The following is an 18,432-nucleotide window of genomic DNA, read 5'->3' as shown; positions in this document are numbered from 1 at the left end:
GCTAGCAGAAGAGCAAGCGCAAATACTTGATGCCCCACTCACGTAGGAGGAGATAGAGAGATTAATCGCTGAACTCCCCACTGGCAAATCCCCAGGCCCAGACGGACTCCCGGGAGAGGTTTATAAAACATACAAGTGTACCATCACCCCGAAACTATTAGAGACATTCTAAGACGCGTATGAAAGCGGACACTTACCGACTAGCATGTCGGAATCAATAATTGTACCGATCCTTAAACCAGGTAAACCGCCCACGAAATGCGCCTCGTACAGGCCGATCTCCCTCATCAACCAGGATGCCAAGATACTCACAACCGTCCTGGCCAACCGCCTGAAGCAAGTAATCCCCACCTTAATACACTCTGACCAGACGGGTTACGTCCCAGGGAGGAACACGTTGTGGAACCTCTGCAGATTACATCATGTGATAGATGGGACAAACCAGAAACAGGGGGAATGCGCGATAGTGTCCCTGGACGCCGTTAAGGCATTCGATTCGGTGAATTGGGGGTGGCTACTGAGGGTCCTCGCTCATTTTGTCATTGGGGAAGGGTTTCTTAGATGGATTAGGCTATTGTACAGGGACCCCAGAGCAAGGGTAAAGACTGGGCGTAACATTTCGGGAGAATGGAGAATATACAGGGGAACCAAGCAGGGGTGCCCACTGTCACCAATGCTGTATATTCTGGCCCTTGAACCGCTGGCGGTCTTTCTCAGGGCGGAATATGGAGACACAGGCATAGACATAGATGGAGTACTGCATCAAATCTCGTTATATGCAGAAGACATGCTGCTTTTTGTGGGAAATCCGCGTGCCAACCTGCCCTGCCTCCTGGAAGCAATCAAGGCATATACCAGACTCTCCGGCATAGCAATCAACAAAGAAAAATCCCTGATTTTTCCCCTTGCTGGCCTGCAGCGGGTTCCCCTGACAGAGCTCCCAGACCTGGGCCTAACCTGGGCACCACGCTCCTTCCGATACCTAGGAATAGAGATACATCATGACACCGCAGACTCTCACCAACATAACACACAGGCAGCCCTGGAAAGGACACAGAGGTCTATGAAATTCTGAGGAACACTACCACTGGGAATGATGGGTAGAGCGGCCCACTTGAAAATGGTGGTACTTCCACGTCTACTGTATTACCACACGAACATCCCACATAGGACCCCCAAGACCTTCTTCAGCAAGTTAAATTCAATAGCAGGGGGCTTCTTGTGGGCTGGGGGAAGACGCAGAATCGCGCTGAAAACCCTACAGAGAGACTACGAAGAAGGGGGCATTAGGCTGCCCGACTTTGAGAAGTATTATTTAGCAGGGCAGCTCCAGTTCGCAGTCAAGTGGCTAGGAGAGGATGAGACGATCGATACAATTATTTTGCAGCCAACACTAAAAATATATTATCTGAGAGAAATACTATGGCTGGATAACCCCCTACTCAAGACCCTGCCACGTCTGCTTGGCCTCGCAGTGGGGTTGTGCAACAGAGCGTGGAAGCTACAGGGGATACAGGACCCCCAGTCAGCGCAGATCCCTCTCGCGGGACTGGTGGGCACGGACACAAACACATTAGCGATCTACCGAACTGAGTGGGAAGGAAAAGGTGTGGCACAAATTGGGGATCTGCGGAAAGAAGGGTGGTGGGCGGACTTCCAAGAAATGGCAGAGGAATATGATATACACGAAGGCCAATTCATCCTCCATAATAGAATGATCCTCAAAATCAAGAAAAGATGGCCGGAATGGGAGGACCAGGAGGACGCCATAAGGGAGCTAGACACGTGGTATGATATATCTGAGGGAACGCACACAACCTCCAGGTTATATGACCAGATGCTAAAAGCCAGTAACAAGAAAGAGCTTCACATAAGAGAGCTGGGAAGAGGAACTCCACAGGCCCTTTAGCGACCAGGAATGGAGCAGAGTGTTAAAATATCCAAAGAAAGTGTCCAGGAACGCAAGATTCAGACAGGCACAGCTGTACGTGACTCACAGGGCGTACCTCACACCCAAGAGGATGAATAAAATGTATGAGGGAGATCAAAATAAGTGCCCCCGATGCTCGGCCGATGAAGCAGACATGCTCCACATGTCCTGGGCCTGCCCTACCAAACAAACCTTCTGGGAGGGCATTAGAGCCAGAATAATAGACAGCGGATTCCAGATACAGATGGAGCACCCAGAGAGGTACTTGCTGGGCCTTTTCCCAAGAGGGGGCAGACACGGAACGCATCTAGCTAAGATGAAAGACTGGATATGCATATTGGCCAAAAGAAGGATAGCAATGGCCTGGAAAACAAAGGAAGACCCGACCGTAGAGTCATGGTGGTCGGACCTCCGCAAGTGGACTTTGGCGGAAACCGCGGTGTGGATAAGAGCAGTGCAAAGAGGGGAAGGAGAAACAGCAGAGGAAATAGCAGCATGGAACTCTCTGGTTCAGGACTTATTTGGCCAAGAGGAGGAGGGTGAGGGGGATGAGGACCTGGGGGAGGCGCGAGAACAATGATGGAGATAAGACAGTCAAGCACGGGCACTTAACCAAATGGACAGTATAAATGGGGGAGTAGAACCTGCCCACACAAACAGCCGGCGACAAGATAGCAAGGCTGCCAGCAAGCGCCGAAGAAATGAACCCATTAAAAGAAATTCGTAGAAATGCCAACATGCCAGTTATGTTATGTGTTTGTATGTTGTATTTGTGGTTCTTTTTATTTTCTTTCCTTTCTGGAAAAACAAAGATATTTAAAAAAAAAAAAAACACATGTTCACTGCTCTAATTGTAACAATGTACTTTCAATATAAATTAGCCTAGAATATTCTGTTCTGCTCACCAACATTGAATTTCACTCCTACTCATTCTATTGCAACATTCACACTATTTCGATTCTCATCTAACCCATGTTCTTTATTCAAAACACTGGCCATTACTTACTACCCAACACAGCTATCTCAACAATTTCTACACCACAATTTACTTCCTTAATATTTCATACCCCTATGCACACAAGGTCCTAATTGCTACGCGACAACTTTAAAACTCATTCCATTCCAAATCACTAACACACATTAGGACGCTCAGACACACTTCTTCACCCCTTTCCCATTACATCCACACAACTCCCATACCTATGCAGTAAATCACACCATTATAACCACAGTTTTCCTCAAAACGTCCTAATATCACTACTTATTCCATCACTAAACACTCCCTTACTCACTACCCCAATCCTATCACACCTTTATACCCTTACTCTTACAACCTTCCCAACAACACTTCTCATCCCACTGCACAATCACACACACACACACACACACACACACACGCCTAGTAAACACATGACGCTTGATGCCGGAATTGTGACTTTTCAGGACGTACCTCGTCCACGAGTCTGACGGGACTCTGTCCATTTGTATCACCCACGTTATTTAGAGAAACCATGAACAACAAAAGATCGTTTGGATAGTAATTTGTATAAGAATAATTGCCCAGATTTGAGAAAGGCAAAGTGAGAGTGCCGAAACACGTGTCATCAATATGGGCTGCAACTAAAAATAAATAAGGCTGAAAATGAACAAACATAACTGCTTTTGAACAATATTTTTTTGGTGGCGCAGTAATGGATGTGTGTGGAACTTTATAGTTTCATTTTTGACAAGCGAAGTGGGGGAACTCTGTGTCTTCGCTCTCTACACACATCATTGCGACACGATTGAGTTATTACTTTTGTATTAAGTCGCGGAGGTTTAAGAGTGCAGCTAGAAAAGCTCCCCAAGTTTGCAAACCCATGTATAATACATGCATAAAAATTCCACAATTTCCAAACGCAAACTTAATTTTTTTCCCCCAACAGGCAAAACAATGCCTACTAAAAAGCAACTTGTCATCCTGCTAAAACAATGTATAGAAAACATTAAAACAAAACAGTTAATAAACTCACTCAACAAAAGTAAACCAGCTACCACTAAAATAACTAATGTCCCTGTTGCAAGATCTAAAAACCAAACCAGACTGAGTAATGAACCTAACACCATATCTACCAATTTTAGCATAGCCACAGTAAAGCAATCCCAAAAATTAATTTTACAAAAAATGTACCACTGTAGAGTTCTTAACAATCTTATAAAGACAGCTACAAAGTCATTATCTACCCTTAAGAACTACTGATGAAAACTAATCCTCAAAGCTCTAATTGACAGCACATTTCTACTAAAGAAAGTTGTTTAATAAATATTAAACAGACTAAAACCACTAACTATAATTAATCAATACATTATAAAAAGTACTTCTAAACATATGCAATGTCAACAGAGATACCTTTTCCAATTTCTGTGATAGTGAATGGATTCACACAAGAACCACAGAGCCATATTTCAATGAAGACGCTTATGAACAAGAACAAAGAAACCCAATTGCCATAGACAATAATGGCCGAGGCTATGAAATGGTAGGAGACACAATTGTGGCAAAATAAACCCTTATAGAGAAAAATGCCCCAACAAACTTTCAACCCAATGTTCCTTTAGCCCAAACAAACCGTCCATCATACAAATGATTGTGCAGCCCAATATGTAATGTACCACAACAATCGTTCAAATCTTTATGACAATTCCTAAATCACTATGTGAAACAAAAAGTCAAAAGTAGAATACAAATTTTACAATCCATAGACTCCTGCCCAGTGCGAATCCACACAGGACTGCAGGAACTGGTTACAAAAGCACGTTCCAACACATCAAAATGTTAGCAACACACCATTCCAGTATACCAAATCTTGTGCATAGACTATACTATGCAAAATGTCCTGCTCTACAACTGCAAGATTGAAATAGCATTCTCCTACATGGCACTGCCAATTAACTCCTTTGAGAAATAGAAGAAATCCAAAGTAAATATTTTGGAACTGAAGTTGACTTACAAAATTCAGTAACTTTTGAAAACATTAGCGAAAACCTCACAAACAGCGCCCACGTTACAAACGCATACCAAAAAGAAAAAGCTAAGTTTCAAAACACATCTGCTGAAATACCAGACAAAGTATGTGTCTGTTGTTGCAGAACCGTTTATAAAAAGAGCATCAAAATAGTAGATATGACCTACAAAAACTAAGGAGAAATCCCAATGCTTCCATTTAGCTTTATATGTAACTGCAGAAAATAATATTAGAATGCCATTAGATCTTGTACAACAGCCAATAGATCAACCATTGATTGTACTAGTTAATGATGTTCCAACAAAAGACTAAAAGAATTGGCAACAACTTGTCGACATAAACAAAGTTAGACAAGCCCTAAAATACCTTAAAGAAAACAATGAATACTACAAAGATATAAACATAGAGGAAAACTTAAAAGAAACCACCAAAATAATTCAAGATTCACCACAAACTGGACAATGTGAACGTGTCGATCCTGTTACTGCAGCCAACATTTTAGACCAGTATACAATTTACCCACTACACTCCAAAGACACCATAAAAGATGCATTAGAAACATATCAAATGGGTCAAGCCAAAGGCTCTCCAATGAGCATATGGGAGAAAAATGTTGCAGCACATTCTTTTCCTCTACTCTTTCCGACAGGAAAAGGAGGTACAACCCCGCAGGCAGCCAGCAATACCACGCATCAGGGCCTCACCCTGGAACCTTACCCCTGGACAGATCCACACACTATACCGGCTGGACCGTCCCACAATACTGTACATCACTGCCATGATTGAGGACATCAGCAGCCACATAGACACCCCCACTGCCAGCCCCCCCTCCTGAAGGTAGTGTCTGTGCTGCATTTCCTTGGCACTGGCACCTATCAACACACGGTCGGTGAGCTGCACGGCATATCACAACCCTGTTTTTCGAAAATCTTGGTCCAGGTACTGGATGCCCTGTTGCGCCATGTGTCCGAACACATAGCCCTACCCCGTACCCTCCCGAGGTCACTGCCACCAAGTTGGCCTTCCATGCCATAGCAGCCATGCAAAATTGCATTGGTGCAGTCGACTGCACCCACATCGAGCTGACAGTACCACGTGCAATTGAGATGGTCTTCCGCCATAGGAAACAGTACCACTCACTGAATGTACAGATGGTATGTGATGCCATGCAACTGATTACACACTGCTGCGCACGTTTCCCAGGCTCAACCCATGACTCAATGGTACTGTGCAATTCCACGTTGCCACGGTACATGGAACGCTATGCTGGACAAAACACCTGGCTATTAGGTGAGTACAGCTGACAATGCTCTGACCCTGTTGAAGTGGTGTGTGTGTCTCCAGGACAATGGGCAATGTGAGTGTGGCGCTGTGACCGCACATGCATCACGGCACCTGCCATCAACCAAATAGATTGCGTATCACAAACATCACGAAGTAAGACATGACAGGTCACCACTGTGTGCCCGTACACACCCTGCCACATGACACACACAGCCGATACTTCCACTGTCCCATACACCTTGTGCCACTGCTAACACGCACCCACAAATGGGACACTGACCTCCCAATGCACATGATGCCTGTAAATGAGACGTCCTGCATTAACTACTTCTACACAATGGAGTGACTCTGCCATGTGTGCACAGCACTGCACTATGCCATAATCACAATCAAATGTCACCCACAGGTCAGAGTACACGTGCACGTACATGTGTAGGCCGATATCCAGTTGGCTGCATCCACTGTGATGGCCAATAATCACTCCCAACCACTGCATGGCACATATGCATGAATGAACAATGATACAAGATAGCACAGCACCAGGTGAAGACATGATACCACAAACACTGACATGTCCCCCCATCTCCATCCCATGTAGGTGATGCTGGATATGCACTCACGCCATGGCTGATGACACCTGTACGGAGACCAAGGAACAGGCATGAAGAGGCGTACAATAGGGCACATATCCGCACATGTGGAATGATTGAGAGGACATTTGGACTTCTGAAGGCCCGGTTCCGCTGCTTGAGCAGATCTGGTGGGACACTGCTGTACAGCCCAGTGAAGACGGGTAAAATCACACTGGTATGTGCCATGCTGCACAATATCTGCTTGCACAGGAACATCCCAATGCCACCAGACGGAGATGAAGAAGATGGAGACAGAGATGAGGATGGGGATGGGATGGCACCACCTCCCCCTGGGGGGCCACATGATGGCCAAAGAGCACGGGATGAACTGATTCGCATCTACTTCTGAGACACAGCACATTCACAGCAATGCATGCACATGATGATGACAATAAATGATTTGTAGTACTGCAGGAAATGATAGATGTCCACACATGTATGTTTAGATTTAAAATGAAGATGTATTGAAAAATTGACAACAGGGAAGGAGGTGCAATGGTAATGGAAACTGTACACCCGTGCCCACCCACCGCCCAAACGTACCCACCCCCACCCATGCCACAATGTCCAAACACCCAAAACAACCTCCCCCACCGCCCAAACGTACCCACCCCCACCCATGCTCCAATGTCCAAACACCCAAAACGACCTTCCCCACCACCCAAACGTACCCACCCCCACCCATGCCCCAATGTCCAAACACCCAAAACGACCTCCCCCACTACCCAAACATACCCTCCCCTCACACCCTTCAAGTGCACATGTGTCCTGCAGTGCCCCGCACACTTGCCATCACTTCCGTGTGCGCTTCTGGGCTTGGGTATCCTAGGCCGAGAGCCCTGTTAAGCGACTCGAGCGCCTCCTTGGAATGTCAGTAGTGGAGCTGGATGGGGTGGTGGTATTTGATGGCACCGAATCAGGTATGGATGGCATACAGGCAATATTTGCCTGTTGCCCAATCAACAGGCTCTCTATGATCCTGGAGGTGTTATCATTTCCCTCCCGCACATGGCGTGCCAGGGTGACAATAGTGCTGGCAAAGCGTCCTATTGACCTTGACAGTCGACGCACTGACGTGCTGTAGCACTCCCTTTGCAGCCGAGATTCCTCAAGCTGCCTCTCCACCAGCTGTGTGAGGGTAGCCTGCTGCTCCTCCATCCGCTGCATGCGGGAATTGAACTCTGCCTTAGATGGGGTGGGTGACCTCAGGGGACTTCTGAATGATGTGGGGCTAAACTCAAGCTGGTGAAAGGATCCCAGGTCATCAAATGTGGCCATCTCCCCCTGAGGGCCAGTACCAGGGTGCTCTGCCTGGGCACTGTTGTCGCTACAGGCCGCCTCAACTGCAGTGCAGCTGCCTTCTGTGTTGGTTCTGGTAACCATGATGGGTTCCTGTGGCACCTGTGTTGGCTCAGGCAGCGTCGAGACGCTGGGGGTTTCGGTGGTGGTTGCCGGCACATTTGTTGCTGTTGTTACTGGGTACAGTGATGCCGAACTGCTGGCAGCATCCTCTTGTGCAGTGCAGTGGCTTGGACACGTGCCGGGGCAGTCTGGCTGGCGGGTTGTGCCGTGTCACTGTCACTTGATTCAGCTGTGGGTACACAGAGGACATGTAATTAGTGTTGTGGTGGTGCCTGCTGGGTGCATCACATGCATGCATCATACAGGCTGATCATTCAATAGTGTTAGTTTCATGCATCTGATTGTTGGGGGTATGCATTGATGTGATGTTGGTGGCCATACGGATCTTGATTGGTCCTTTGGCCCTGTCATGCACTGCCCGGGGGTGGGGGGTTGTTAATGGGTCCTTTGGCCCCGTCATGCACTGCCCGGGGGGGGTTTGTTAATGGGTCCTTTGGCCCTGTCATGCACTGCCCGGGGGGTGAGGAGGTGTTGTTAATGGGTCCTTTGGCCCTGTCATGCACTGCCCGGGGGGGGGGGTGTTAATGGGTCCTTTGGCCCGGTCATGCACTGCCTGGGGGGGTGGGGGTTGTTAATGGGTCCTTTGGCCCTGTCATGCACTGCCCCGGGGGGTGGGTGGGTTGTTAATGGGTCCTTTGGCCCTGTCATGCCATCAACTTATTCTCATATGACATTCATGTTTATACTTACCAGCGCACTTACCAGCATCTGCAGGTGGGCTCACTCCTGCCTCAGCCTCCCCGATCCCATGGATGCCCTCCAGGTGGAGGGCACTGCTGCAACGCTCCTCCCATGCTTGCAGCCTCAGTGGGGAAGGGGGTCCTCCACCTGTCCCACTGCTGCGTTGGCGGTGTCTGGAGATCAGGTTCCGGACCCTCAGCCTGAAATCATCCCACCGCTTGTGGCAGTCCTTGACGCTCCTCGTAGTCACGCCCACAGCAGTGCACTTGCGTGCTGCTTCAGCCCACACTTCCTTCCTCCGCTGCTGTGTGGCACGCCGTTGATTGGCGCTGAACAGCATCTCTGCATCCTCAACGATATGCTCCACCAAAACAGTAAGCTCCGCCTCACTGAAGCGCTGTTTGCACTGCCTCTGAGCTGGAATCCTGGCAGACATGCTGGTGTTCCCTTTTGCCTTCTCACTGTGTGGATTGAGCTTGTGCTGACTCTGGATGGCAATGGATTATGCTTTATATGGTCGCCGCCTCTCTGTTTCTGGTTTCGGTGATCATGGTATTTCCGGTTCCGTGTCCGTGGCGACGGAGGCGGACACTGGTTTTGCGCTGCTCGTGGCAGCAGTATGTACGTTTCCATGGCTTTTTCCGTGACGGCGGTAACAACATTTCCGCGTCCGAGTGGTGCGCGCGACCGACATCACGTAATCGGATGGTTTTTCCGCAACCTTGCGGACACAGAAACTTTGTTTCCGCCGTCACGGAATCACCGCGGTCCGGACCTGACAGGTTGTAATGAGGCCCAATGATTAGGTTTTGCAGTCAAGTATCACAAATCTCTTGGAAAACATGCGTGGAACAAAAGAAGGAACAAGTTACTTACCTGTAACTGTTGTTCTCCAGCATGGGTCTGGCATGGATTCACATGCTCATGAATATTCCCCGTCGTCAGGCTGGGAATCCTCGGTAAAGAAAAAACCAGTATCAGTTTCGTTTCTGATCTGTCTTTCGTAGTAATAACCAATCACTGGTCTCTGCGTCATACTGACCACAGCCAATGACTGCCCTCTACCTAAGCACCGCCTCTGGCAGCCATCTTCAGATTTGGAAGCACGTGAAGTGGCAGTATGACCAAGTGAAGAGCCGCAGAAGGGTAGGCGGGAGGGTTCGCATGTGAATCCATGCCAGACCCATGCTGGAGAACAACAGTTACAGGTAAGTAACTTGTTCCTTCTCCAGCATGGGGTCTGGCATGGATTCACATGCTCATGAATAAAGAATACATAGCAGTACACACATGCACAACCACGGGAGGTGGCAAAGGCTCAACATTAAGCATCACATCAACTCAACATTAAGCATCTTACCTCCTCACCAGGCTCACCTCAGGCGAACAGGTTGCGCAGCACTGCTTGGCCGACCCTGGACTCCTCCCTGGAATCCCGGTCGACGCAGTAGAATTTCGTGAAGGTGTGCGTCGACCTCCACGTAGCAGCCCTGCATATGTCCAGCAGGGGCACACCAGATAGGAACGCCGTGGTAGCTGCGATCGCTCTGGTGGAATGGGCTCTCGGACGGCCAGGCAGCGGTCGGTTTGCCAACCGGTGACAGTACATGATACAGCCGGAGAGCCATCTGGAGATGGAAGCCTTCGAGAGAGCCTTCCCCTGATTGACAGGTCCAAAGTTCACAAAGAGTTGTGACGTCTTCCGAAAACCTTTCGTGCGGTCCACGTAGAACTTCAGCGCTCTAGCTACATCCAGCGAGTGCAAAGTCCTCTCAGCCGGCGACGAAGGCGACGGGAAGAACACAGGTAACACCAAGGGTTCGTTGAGATGAAAGTCCGACGGTACCTTGGGCATGAAGGAGGGGTGCGTCCTGAGCACTACCCTCGTGTCGTGGAAAGTCAAGTACGGGGCCTTGCAGGAAAGGGCCTGGATCTCTCCCACTCGTCGTGCGGAGGTGATGGCCACGAGAAAAGCTGTTTTCCACGATAGAAACTTCAACGGGGCCGAGTGCAGAGGCTCGAACGGAGGTCCCATGAGTTTGGTCAGCACCACGTTGAGCTCCCACGCCGGGGCCGGAGCCTTCACCGGCGGGAACGATCTGAACAGTCCCTTCATGAACTCTTTCACCAGACGATGAGACCACAAGGACGTCCGGCCCGTGGTTCTGGTGTATCGGGAGATCGCAGCAAGATGAATCTTGATGGACGCGTGTGCCAGACCAGCTTTGGCCAGCGTCAGCAGGTACGGCAGCACTTGGGGAGCCGTAATCCGTAGAGGGTTAATCTTCTGTGCGTGGCACCAGACAGAAAACCTCTTCCATTTGTGTCCGTAGCATTTAAGAGTCGAGGACGCCCTGGCCTTTGCAAGAACCTCTCTGCAATCGGCCGGTATGTCGTATCCTCCAAACTCTAGCGCTGCAGGAGCCAAGCCTGCAAGTTCAGCGACTTCGGGTCGTGGTGGAGGATGGCGCCTCCTTCCCTGGAGAGTAGATCCGCGTCCGCCGGCAGCTTGATTGGCGGGGACGCCGACAAGTCCAGAAGGTCCGGGAACCATATCTGCCTCGGCCACGCAGGTGCGACGAGGATCATCCTGCACCGTGACCTCTTGAGCTGGTTGACGAGCCGGATTAGCAGAGGCAAGGGAGGGAACGCGTAGAGGAACAGGCCCTCCCAGGGGAACGAGAAAGCATCGCCCATGCTCCTCGTCTGGGGAAACCTGCTGGCGAACCTCCGGCACTTGGTGTTCGTCGCCGTCGCGAACAGGTCGATCTGGGGTGTGCCCCACCGTCGGAAGAGGCGATCCACCAGATCCTGCCGTAGTTCCCACTCGTGGCACGAGCGCAGCTCCCTGCTGAGTGAGTCGGCGATGGTGTTTTTTATCCCTGCCAGATGAAACGGCACCAGAAGAATCCCTTGGGCGACGGCCCAATGCCACAGGTCCTGCGCCTCCTTGGACAGCGCTGGGGACCTGGTTCCGCCCTGTTTCCTGATGTAAAACATGGTGGTGGTGTTGTCGGTGAAGATCCTCACCACCTTGCCCTTGAGGGACGGAAGGAAGGACCTGAGGGCCCAAAACACTGCACGGAGCTCCAGGACGTTGATATGCAGGGACTTCTCCGTCGGGAGCCAGAGTCCCCTTGCGTGCAGATTTTCGGTGTGCGCTCCCCACCCTTCTAGGGAGGCATCCGTGGTCACAGTCACCTGGTGGGCTGGGGTCTGGAAGTCCATGCCCGCCGTCAGATGCGCGCGGGTGCCCCACCACCGTATCGCTCGTCGGAAACTCTCGTCGAGCTTGATCCTTTCCTCGAAGCTGCCCGTCGTCTGGATCCAGCGCGCATCCAGGAACTCTTGCAACGGGCGCATCCGGAGCCTGCACATGGGAATGAGGTAGATGCAGGAAGACATCATCCCGAGGAGGGACTTGATGGACCTCACCTTGGCCGCGTCGGCCACCAACATCCGTTGCACCTTGCCCAGGATGGTCCTGGTCCTCTCCTCCGACGGGGAGGCCAGAAGGGACACTGTGTCGAGCCTCGCTCCCAGAAACAGTGCGACTTGCGCGGGCACCAGGTGGGATTTGGCGTAGTTCACGGAGAATCCCAGGTCCGTGAGGAGTTGGACGGTCCTTGCCGTGTGGACCACGGCGAGCTCCCTCGTCTTGGCGCGGATGAGCCAGTCGTCCAGGTAGGGGTAGACGTGAATCCCCTCGCGGCGCAGCTGCGCCGCCACCGGTGCGAGGCACTTGGTGAAAACCCTGGGTGCCGACCGCAGTCCGAAGGGAAGGGCTTTGAACTGGTAATGACGCCCTTGGACCACGAATCTGAGGAATTTTCGGTGCCCCTTTAGGATGGGAATGTGGAAGTAGGCATCCTCCAAATCCAACGACGATAGGAAGTCTCCTTCCTCCAGCTGACCCAGGACGTGCTGGAGGGTGACCATCCGGAACTTCTGCGCCTTGATGAACTTGTTCAGGCGTCGCAGGTCCAGGATGGGGCGCCATCCTCCCGTCTTCTTCTTCACGAGGAAGTAACGCGAGTAGACTCCGGAGCCCCGAAGCCTCTTTGGGACGAGTTCGATGGCGCCCTTTCTCAGCATCGCCTTTACCTCCAGGAGAAGTTGAGGGACGTGAAGTTCTTTCCTGGCCACGGGGGGGACGCGCGGGCACCTTCTTTGAAACTCGAGCGCGTGGCCCCGGGCCAGGGCGTCCAGCACCCAACGGTCGGTGGAGATGGACTCCCACACGCTGACGAAGCCCGCCAGCCGGCCTCCCACCGGGGTGCTTCGGTGGGGGCCCGACCCCACGGCCGGTTCAATCCTGCTTGGACGCGGCCTTGCCGCCTTGGCCTCCTTGGCGACGACGGCGGGGTCCGCCAGACTTGCCTCGTCCTCTGTAGGCCTCTTGCGACGACGAGCGGGCCGCTTGACGGTAGGAAGCGAAACCGCCGCCGGAACCTTTGGAGGCGCCCTTGCCTCCGCCGCTCCGAAAGGGCGTCCGCCGTTGCTGCAGTACTCCAAGGGCCCGGGCCGTCTCAGTATCCGCCTTGATGGCCTGAAGGGAATCGTCCACTGTCTTCCCAAACAGGTTGTTCCCGTCGAAGGGCATGTCCAGGACCCTGGTCTGGACGTCCTGCCGAAAGTCCGTAGCCTTGAGCCATCCGCGACGTCGAAGGCAAACGCCGTTGCCCATCTGGCGGAACCCAGTGTCGGCGATGTCCGTCGCCACGGTGATGGCGTGGTCCGAGGCCACCTCACCTTCCTGCAGGATCTCAAGGGCCTCCGCCCTCTTGTCGTCCGGCAGAAAATCCAGCAGGGGAGCTATCTTGTACCAGAGTTCCCTGTCGTAGCGGGCCACGATAGCCAAGGCGTTGGCCGCTTTAATCGTCGTCGCCGCCGACGAGATGACTCTGCGTCCCATGGCATCCAATTTCTTTCCCTCGCCGTCCGGCGGGGAAGTCGACGTGGAGGCCGCACCCCCCCCCGCTTTCTTCCTGGCTGCCGCGGAGACGACGGAGTCCGGGGTAGGCTGCGCCCGGAGGCATAGGGGGGCCGAGTCCGGGACCCGGTACTTTTTCTCGTACCGGTCTCTTTTCGCTGGCGTCGTGGAAGGGTTCTTGAGGAGGGAAAGGCCCTCATCCCAAATGTCGTCCAACAGAGGCACTGCGAGGACCGTCTTCCTCTTGGTCTCGCGCCGTTGGTAAAGGAAGCCTTCCTTTTTCTTCTCCTCAGGGCAGAGTTGGAAAAGCTCGGATGCCCTGGCGATCATTGAGTGGAACGATCCAATCTCGTCGGGCGGAGAAGCCCTGGTGGGAGGCGACGACGGAAAATCCTCGTCGTATGCCTCGTCGTCCGTACCCGTCGCTGCCGTGTCAGTCCCCGTATCATCCCCTCGGGTGGACGGGGAGGAGGGCTGGACGGGGCGCGACGGTTGAAAAGGAGGCGGTGGATGAATCCTTCTTTTCTTGGTAGGGGGAACACCAGAAGGTCCCGGTTCTGGTTCCCCCGACGGGAGAGGTTCCTCCGTCGGTAACGGTAGTCTCGTCCTTATCTCGGAGCATAAGGACTGTATAGCCAACAAAATGGCCGCTGAGTTGTCTTGCGGCGCTGGCAGAGGGGAATCCGACGGGCGAGCAGGGGCCCCGTCGGTATCCTCGACGATGTCGTCGTCGTCACCTGCGTCGGGGCCCATTCCGACGGGCTGGTCTTGTTCCACGCCTAGGCCGTGGCTTAAGACCTCGATCAGTTCCTCTTCTGAGGTTGAGGCCGAATCTACGACGACGCCCTGCCCCCCCTTCTTCCCCACGGAGGGTTTCACGGGGGTCCTATCGATGGGCACGAAAGAAGACTCCCTCCGAGGAGGCAGGGAGATTCTGGGCCCCGAGGCCGCCACCACTGGTGCAGCCTCCACAGGCTGGGCCAGGGCCGCCGCGACCGTTTCGATAGAGGGCTTGGTCGAATGGATCAAGGCCTTCACCACCTTAGGTGCGCTCACCGCCTTATCCTTGAGGGAGGGGGCACTGCCACGCTCCTCCTCTGCCTTAGAGCTCGACCGGGGTCTCTCCAGGAGCTTCGCCGGGTGCTCGGCCTTCCTCTTACCCGACCCAGAGCGTTGGCTCGTGGCTGATGGTGCCGGGGAGGGTGCGCCCTGCCTGGCGCCCGTAGAGCCCGACCGTTCGGCGCTCCCGGTGCCAGCGGACTCGCGGTGCTTGGCCTTATGTTGGGCCCCCGTCGCCGGGGCGCCCTCAAAGGTCTTAGAAGACCGCTCAGATTTCTTCTTCTTCTCGCCAGACGGGCTCTTACCCTCCAGCCAGCTGGCGAGACGTTGATGGCGGTCCTTCATGGTCCGTTCCGACATGTTGCCGCAAAACGCACAGTCCTTCTCCACGTGCGTCTTGTCCCCATGAAGGCAATAAAGGCAGAAAGAGTGTTCGTCCTCCTTGAAGACGTTCTGCAGCTGGCATCCAGGGCAGGCCCTGAACAGCTTTCCGGGCGTCGAGCTTCCCTTCTCCTGGGCCATCTCCGAGACCGGGCCTGAGAAGCTTCTGGAGTCCTCCGAAGCGTAGCTCGACGAAATCTTCACCCTTGAGGGGCACAGATGAATCCGACACGGGTCCCCGTTGATCGGATGTTGGATCGGTTGAGCTTGAGGCTCTTTTGACCGAAAGAATCGAAGTTTTTGTGAAAAAGCGCGAAAAAATAGCACTAACGCTCGAGAGCAATAGCACGAGGATCCCAACACATGAACGTGCGGTAAAAATCTGAAGATGGCTGCCAGAGGCGGTGCTTAGGTAGAGGGCAGTCATTGGCTGTGGTCAGTATGACGCAGAGACCAGTGATTGGTTATTACTACGAAAGACAGATCAGAAACGAAACTGATACTGGTTTTTTCTTTACCGAGGATTCCCAGCCTGACGACGGGGAATATTCATGAGCATGTGAATCCATGCCAGACCCCATGCTGGAGAATATTGATTCCGACATCACGCTGATATGCGTTGTATGCTGAGGAACCTAGGCCCACCCACATGGTTTGTTACTTTAAGCTGTGCAGTATATGCATGGGATGACTTGCACAACGTCTTATGCACTGCAAACCAAAATAAAGAGGGAATAGATATAAAAACTCCAGGAGAACTCTTTTCTCTTGACCCTGTTAATGTATCAAGGTACTTTGCTTCATTACCATGCTGCACTTCATCTGCAATAGCGGAACGCTTCTTTTGGAGAAAAGAATATCAATCCACATGCTTTTGTGGATAAAAGATGCTCCCATATTTGGCCATGGCAGTGATGCCACTGTTTTACAATTTATTCAAAAATACATTACCTGTGACATCCCTTCCGAAACCACAGGTGACATACATAAACAAATCTTACGTCTCCAAAAACATAAGTGTGGCAAATACTGCCGACAATGAAAAACAAAGGTAAATACTATACCAAATGTTGCTTTGGTTTCCCTGGACCAGTTTCCACAAGAGGACAAGTAAATAGTGTGATTTCTTCTGGTAGACACAGTCTAAAGGGGAAATCCCCTAAAACACATGCAACATTAAAAGGGATGAAGCATCCAAGTACATCAATAATTACAATGCAAGCATTGCCCTCTTGTGGAATGCAAATATGGACATCCAATATATTGCAGACAATTGCACTGCAGTTGCAAGATATGTCACCAGCGATGAGAAAACAGAGCTAAAAGACCTCTGACATATCATCTGATAAAACACTGTCACAGAAATGATACAGCTTCAGTATAAAAATGCTCTGCCATAGAAAATGTGGGTGCTACGAAGCTGTAGACCGTTTAACAGAAACCGCCTTATATGGCAAATCTGAAAACATTGTCTGGCTAAACCTTGGTCCAGCCGCATCCCGAAAAAGAGTACTAAAATCCTACCAAGAGATAGAAACAATAGCCACAAATGATCCTTACAGCAAGGACATTTTTAAAAAACAATTTAATTGACACATACTACCCAAACCGTAATACTGGTTTGGAAAACATGTGTCTATACACCAGAGCCCAAAACTACTCCCACAAAAGCAATGTCACACCAGATGAGACAACTGGCAAATATTCAGTCTCAACTTGTGAAAGAAGCCTAGTAAAACATACAAACCCAGCCTTAATCACAAAGTTATCATTTAAATCTCTGCAACATAGAGAACGTTATTACATGGCCCTACTACAACATTTTAAATGGTGGAGAAAGAAATTAAGAATTATTAACTGACCATGACTCATTTGAAGGTGCATTCAAAGCCAATGAAAGCAGTATGACAAATGTGAATTTCAAACAATGCAAACAAATGTTGGACAATGAACGCCAACAAGAGAAAGAAATTGAAATGATACTAGATAAAGACCCTCCTTATGGCAGTCAACCTTCCCTTACAGGAAGCCAAGAACCACTTGGAGAACCACTCACTGTAAATGAAGCAGAAATAGCCATGACTGAGGTAGAAACAATCAGAAGATGAATTGTCAGCGCTCACATCACAGCTAAATGATGAACAACTCACCATTTATCTAGAAGTCACTGAAGAAATTGAACATGCTCTTAAACTGTCATGATGCCTACCTCCAAGGAGCCAGGTCCGACCCAGCAACCCCAGAGGCAGGCATCATTTCCCCCAGGGAAGCGCCAGCGGGCCCAAGCTGGGGCCCTTTGGACACAGTCCTGGCGCCAGGCTCATGTTGGACCCCTGTCCTGGCGCCTTAGGCGCCAGGCTCATAAATCTAGACATGTGTTTAAGTGTTTTAAGGTGCACTTACCTGATGCAGACCATGCTGCTACATCCAGGCCCTCTTGAGGCCTGAATGGAACTACTTAACCTGTGGACCTACTTTCCCCTGGGTGTCGTCGGGGAAGGATACATACCTGATCGGTGGAAGGATACATACCTGGAACTTCTAACAAAGCTATTTAAACCACGCCCGATCAGCAACTCACGCTTCGCGTTATTCTGCTCCTCGCAGCTGGACGCTCACCGTGTCAGCTCCTGCATCTGGACTTCAGCCACGCCTGTCAGCATCCTGGGTCACCTGCTAAGAGAGAATTGGAGAGAAAGAAGACCTTACCTGCTAAAGCTGCATCACGGAGACTTCACACCGACGATCCTGAAAGGGAAGACATCATTTTAAAAGCATTTCGCTTCGATCGATGCAGCGCTGCATTTCACTCACCTTTCCTGGGCACCTCCATCTTCAGCAGCGATCATCCGGATCCGCAGCCACTTCCCAGAGCCTAGAGAGAAAAAGACAAGAACACAAGGTGAGAGAAGGAAGGGAATAGGAAAAGCTCAGTTTCCTTCTAAGACTTACCTGTTGGGTCATTCCCATTTCATTTCGGGTCCTGCCGCTTCCTGGCATTCCGGACCCTGGCCCCTATGGGGAAAAAAGACAAAGACATTGAATGAGCGAATGCAAAGACATTACCCGAACGCTTATCCAGAACTTACCTGTCATTTACTGGAA

The sequence above is a fragment of the Ambystoma mexicanum genome, chromosome 3p, assembly GCF_040938575.1.
Source record: "Ambystoma mexicanum isolate Mex_15411 chromosome 3p, UKY_AmexF1_1, whole genome shotgun sequence".
NCBI lineage: Eukaryota > Metazoa > Chordata > Amphibia > Caudata > Ambystomatidae > Ambystoma > Ambystoma mexicanum.
Note: the sequence above shows the minus strand (reverse complement) of the source record.